Here is a 6,012-nt window from a genome sequence, read left to right as displayed (position 1 = left end):
TTCTCAAAATTTTTCCTTCACCTGGACTGCTCTCTCCATTGATATGTACATCTGCTATCTTCACCGTCTTCAATCTAAATTTTTAGCCTTTAAATGAGGCTTACCTTTATTACTCCTTGCCACTTATTCTGTAAACTATGTCCCTGCCACATATGCAGTTCAGCACCACTGATACAAAACCTACTGTTCTTTCATTTTTCTTCCCATTAGACTTATTTTATATATATTTATACATATATGTACATATGTGTGCATATGAATATACATATATAATTTTATTTGTTGTCTTTTCCCCCTGTAGATTAGAGAAAACATTTAGAATAGTTCCTCGCACATAATTAGTGTTCAAAAATATTTTGTGAGTGAATGAAAAACATGAATTGCAATTATGATTATATGGTGATTGTTGCCAAGTATAAAATGCTCTGGGATTATCTAACAGGAAAACCTTGCTAAGACCGTCATGACAGAAAAGGCGTACTAAAGAAAACAGTATTTATGTGGAAGTCTGAAAGAGGAGTAGGAATTAGCTCCACATGGGAGCCAAGCATTTAAGAACAATGAAAACAGAAAAGTGTGTTTCTTGGTCCTAAGGCAAAAGAAGCATGACGTGTTTGAGGAATTTAAGGAAAGACAAAATGACGGATGCCATAGATAGAATGGAGAGTAACTGCTGATGATGCTAAAAATTTAACTGAGTATTTTCCCAAGTATTCTCCTATTTGGAGCAGGTGTATCTTTTATTTAGCATTCTCAATTAGAATAGATTAGGAATCAATCAACTAACCATGATGTTGTGGAGATTTCCAGTTAGTTTTTTGTTACTAAACAACTGAGTGTGTATATCCAGGTCTTTAAACCTGGGTTGCCTACAGGAGGGTGGGTGGGGCATGAAAAGTTTCTCTGAGACTGTTCAGTGATTCATATGGAGCAAGAGAATGGTCTGGACAAATGTAGGGTTTCTGGGAATAGAAAGAAGGGAGTAGATGGTGGATGTTTGGAAATAGAAACTGCAGGGCTTAGAGACTGATTGGATTGTACCACTTGGTCTCACTTAGGGAATGTTGAGTGCTAGAGATTTCACTTACAAAATGTTTTCCTTGTCTTCGCTGAGAGATTAATTTGTTTTTCTGTCCTCCTAGGAAATTATGAAAATTTATTTTTTATCTTTTTTATTATTAAATATAATTTATTGCCAAATTGGTTTCCATACAACACCCAGTGCTCATCCCAACAGGTACCCTCCTCAATGCCCATCACCCACTTTCCCCTCTCCCCCAGCCCCCATCAACCCTTAGTTTGTTCTCAGTATTTAAGAGTCTCTTATGGTTTGCCTCCCTCCATCTCTGTAACTTTTTTCCCCCTGCTTCTCCCCACCCCGGTCTTCTGTTAAGTTTCTCAGGATCCACATATGAGTGAAAACATATGGTATCTGTCTTTCTCTGCCTGACTTATTACACTTAGCATAATACCCTCCGGTTCCATCCATGTTGCTACTAATGGCCAGATTTCATTCTTTATCATTGCCAAGTAGTATTCCATTGTATATTATGTAACATATAATTTAAGAGTGCAGGCTTGGGCAACCCCACTGGTGAGGGGTTTATGGGTGAGCTCAGGGTCTCCCACCCATTAAGGAGATGGACGAAGGTGGGCTTCCTCTTATGAGGTCAGGCATAGAACCAACAGAAGTACCAGCTGTTCACCAGAAAATAACGGTGGCATTTCTAAACCAATTTGTGGTGAGCACAGTACAGTTCCTCAACCACTTTTCTACAGTTTGTAAGGAGAAACTGGCAGATCTTTCTCGTCATATATAACAGATTGAAACAACTCTCAGTATTTTAGATGCAAAGTTGTCATCTATCCAAAGCCTAGATGTCACACTTGAAGTATCTCCTATAAGTGACACTGATGTCACAAGTAAATCAATTGTATTCTGAAACCACTTCAGAGCAATCACAGCAAAACAGTTGATAAGACTCTGGACCATAGGAAAGTGAAGTAACATCAGAAAATATCTTAATTATAGCCAAGGACCCAAGATGTGCCATATGTCTCAAAGTGGCTCAAATGGATGTTCCAGTGATGGCAATAAGATTTTAAAAATGATATTGGAAGGACCTACATCTTCTTGAGAGGTCAGAGGCTCCAGGGCCTTGTGGCAAAGGTGAAAGAAATACAAGAGAAAGTTCAGATAAATCTTCCTTTAGTGATTAACTTAATTTTGGTAACAATTACATATGTATGTGTAGGTATTCATTTACATTCTATAAGAAAGAGAGCCTGAACTGGAACTCTTACTCAGAGAAACATCAAATGGCTATATATCCATCACCAAGTTTCTTCTGTGTTAGAAGCACAAAGCATTTATAACCTGGAGAAAAAACAAACAAACAAACAAAAAACCTGCAGGCTTTAAGAAAGCCAGATCCTAATAATGAATTTGTCACTCACAAATGACCTTGATGAGGTTATTTCTCCTAAGTCTCCATTTCATTACCAGTGAAAGGACGATAATTCCTCCATGGATCGTTATGATTATTAACCGAGAGGATATATATAAATTATGTAGCTTCATGCTGGCCACTAAGTAAATGCAGAAGGTATAGAAACTATTACTGTCATTAAGAATTTGCATAGCTTCCTCAGCATAAAGTCATACATTTCCAGGAAGCATGAAAGCCATCTTATTTATTGAAACAAAGCATGATGTCAGAACATTGTTATGCCTATAAGAGGCTTAAATTTATGTGGAGTCAAACTAAAATTTTTATTTTTTTACTTTGTTTATTTTGAGAGAGAGAGAGAAGGAGCAAATGGTAGAGGGACAGAGAGAGGGAGAGAGAGAATCCTAAGCAGGCTCTGTGCAGCAGCCTGATGTAGGAGTCCGTCTCACGAACTGAACTGTGAGAGCATGACCTGCGCCAAAATCTGACTTGAGTTGGAAGTTTAACTGACTGAGCCACCCAAGCGTCCCATGTGGCATGAAACTAAATATAAATGACACCAGTGATCCTGAGCAGAGTTATGGAGGAAGTTTCAATTTACTCAACACTGTTGTCCATTCTCTTCTTAGTTCACTATTCTTTCTGACTTCAGGGAGCTTTCCATCAAAGAATAGTAATTTCATTTATGTCCATTTCCTGTACATGGCCCATCAAGAATGTTTAATATAGATCTGTCTTCAGAATATTCATGCCAAGTGATTAATAGCTACAATGTTCATTTGCAATTTATTGGGGGATATAATTTAAATAAATATGTTTTAAGGCCAGTACTTGCTTTATATTGGTTATTTTGGGGAATGATGTTTTTTTAATGTCTCAAATTTGAGATGGAGATAAAAATCTCTTTTCTATTACTAAGGATCTCTTATAGTAGGTGCCTCATTTTATTATTTATTTACTTACTTACTTATTTATATTTATTCAATTTATTATTTTTTAAATGTTTTATTATTTATTTTTGAGAGAGAGAGTGATCGCATGAACATGGAAGGAGCAGAGAGAGAGAGGGAGACACAGAAACTGAAGCAGGCTCCAGGCTCTGAGCTGTCAGCACAGAGCCCTATGTGGGCTCACACTCATGAACCATGAGATCCTGAGCTGAGCTGAAATCAGATGCTTAATCGAGTGAGCCACCCAGGTGCCCCAGGTGCCTCCTGATTTTAAACTCATAGATATGAGTGTTGGAAAGGATTACAAAGGTCCAGTCACTTGCTTTCAGAAAGATAGGATAGATTTTTCCTCATTCTTCATTTTAAATAACTTGAGTCTCAACAATATTAACTTTTTTAATGTTTATTTTTGACAGAGAGAGAGAGAGAGAGAGAGCGAGCATGAGTGGGGGAGGGGCAGAGAGAGAGGGAGATACAGAATCTGAAGCAGGCTCCAGGCTCTGAGCTGTCAACACAGAGCCGGATGCAGGGCTCTAACTCACAGACCCAGAGATCATGACCCAAGCTGAAATCGAAGTCGGATGCTCAACCGACTGAGCCACCCAGGTGCCCCAAGTCTCAACAATATTAAGTAATCTGCCCATAGTCAGGTATTAAAAGTCTGGGGGCTTGTATTGTATCTTCTGTCTTCTACTTATAGTACCACCTAGAGCTCCATGCCTGATACTGAGGAGGAACAACCCCAAAGTGGGCCCCACTTTGTAGCATTAGGAAAATGTGTCAGTAGCACCCATAGACAATCTAATAATGAAAGTTATTAAGCAGAGGGACTTGCCCATCGAAGTGGATCTCTTTGAATAAAAAGCCTGACATGGATTTCTCACAGGCACCAATGCAGTCTCAAAAGCCATTTGGCTTTTTTTTTTTTCTTTAATGTCTGATTGTAAAACTTTGAAATATAAAGCTTCAGCATGAAAACCCTGACATAGCCTTAACTACTGTAAAACTAGCAGGCAAAGCTATAATAATTTCAGCTTTATAATATAATTTAAAATTGAATTACTCTCATTTCATGGCAAAGTCAATATTGCTAATGGATTAAAAACATGGCTGATAAAAGTGTTGTTGAATTCATTTTTGGGGAATCACATGAAAAAAAATGATTTTTCTTGTGGTCTATGGCAATTGAAACTTGGCATTAATCTGAATAGAAACTTCATGCACTTCAGTCAGTAAATGCTTGAAGGTCAAAATAAATGAGGCTAAAAGTGGGTCTTATTAAGCAGTTGTGAATTTTTTTCTGGCATATCCCCATTGGGAGATGAGGTCCCAATTATAAAAGGCCTAATCTGTGAAGGAGGCAGTCATGGCAAGAGGTTGTTTATACATGAAGTAGAATTTCTGTCATTTCTGTAAGCATATTCTAGGAATCAGTCAGTTGGACAATGGATTGAGAATCCTAGGAAAGAGATTCGTCTACACTACTTTCCAGCTTTGCAAATTTGGGTAAGTCTCTCTGGGTCTACTATATCTACCAAATAAGGGGATGGTCTGTAAGAATGTGATTGTTTTATGTCTCTGTGATTCTACAATATCCCATATCATGTTCACCTAATTTTAACATCTTCTGAATTTACTATCACTATCATTACTATCATGAATTTATTAACACCTGCAGATGTTAATAGTTTATTGAGGCCTGCTTTAATACTGGGTATACCTTTTTGACCCTAAAGCAAAAGTTCTTCATTTTTTCCTATCAAAAAGTATAAACACCTTAAAGATCTAAACTGACTTTGGAGGCGCCTGGGTGGCTCAGTTGATTAAATGTCTCGCTTTGGCTCAGGTCATGATCTCATGGTTCATGAGTTTAAGCCCCACATTGGGTTCTGTGCTGACAGCTGGGAGCCTGAAGCCTGCTTCATTTCTGTGTCTTCCTCACTCTCTGCCCCTCCCCCACCCATGCACAATCTCTCTCTCTCTCTCTCAAATGAACATTAAAAAATATTAAATTTAAATAAAAAATAAAACAATTTCTAATTAGAGATTGCTTATATCTGCCGTTAACTACCGACTAGCATTGAATGTTTTCTTTAGGCAACCAGTTTTGGTTATATTATACCACACTCTATCTTTTGTTTGTTTGTTTTTAATTTTTAAAATTTTTTTTATTAGAGAGAAAGGAAGCACTCAAATGGGGGAGGGGGCAGAGACAGAGAGAGATTCTTAAGCAGATAAGATCTAGAATCATGACCTGAGCCAAAATCAAGAGTCAGGCATTCAACTGACTGAGCCACCAGGTGCTCCACAGTCTGTCTTTTGAAAAAAAAAATCATTCAAGCCTTCTATTGGACACACCTAATTTTTAATACTTTCACGTTGATCAAAAAAATAAGTCTCAGGCTGTCAATCAGTCATCCATAGTATCTATAGTGAGTGGTAAAAGCCTTGTGTTAGGATTAAGAATCTTAAATTCAATTCCTAGTTCTGTCTTCTGTGACATTCCTCTGTGTAATTGTTTTCTACCTCTCAAAACTTGTATAAAATATCACCTGTCAGAATGTGATAATTTTTCCAAAAATGTATAACTTGAGTATGATCATGATCAAACA

General features: G+C 37.5%; 1 pseudogene; it reads left to right on the top strand.

Moving 5' to 3' along the window:
• The first annotated feature begins 1,640 nt into the window (after window positions 1-1,640).
• Window positions 1,641-2,220, top strand: LOC115509744 (annotated as a pseudogene).
• Window positions 2,221-6,012: the final 3,792 nt, after the last annotated feature.

The sequence above is a fragment of the Lynx canadensis genome, chromosome A3 (genome assembly GCF_007474595.2).
Source record: "Lynx canadensis isolate LIC74 chromosome A3, mLynCan4.pri.v2, whole genome shotgun sequence".
In the NCBI taxonomy this organism is placed as follows: domain Eukaryota; kingdom Metazoa; phylum Chordata; class Mammalia; order Carnivora; family Felidae; genus Lynx; species Lynx canadensis.
The sequence above is the reverse complement of the archived record's forward strand: the minus strand, read 5'-3'. Positions and strand labels throughout refer to the sequence as shown.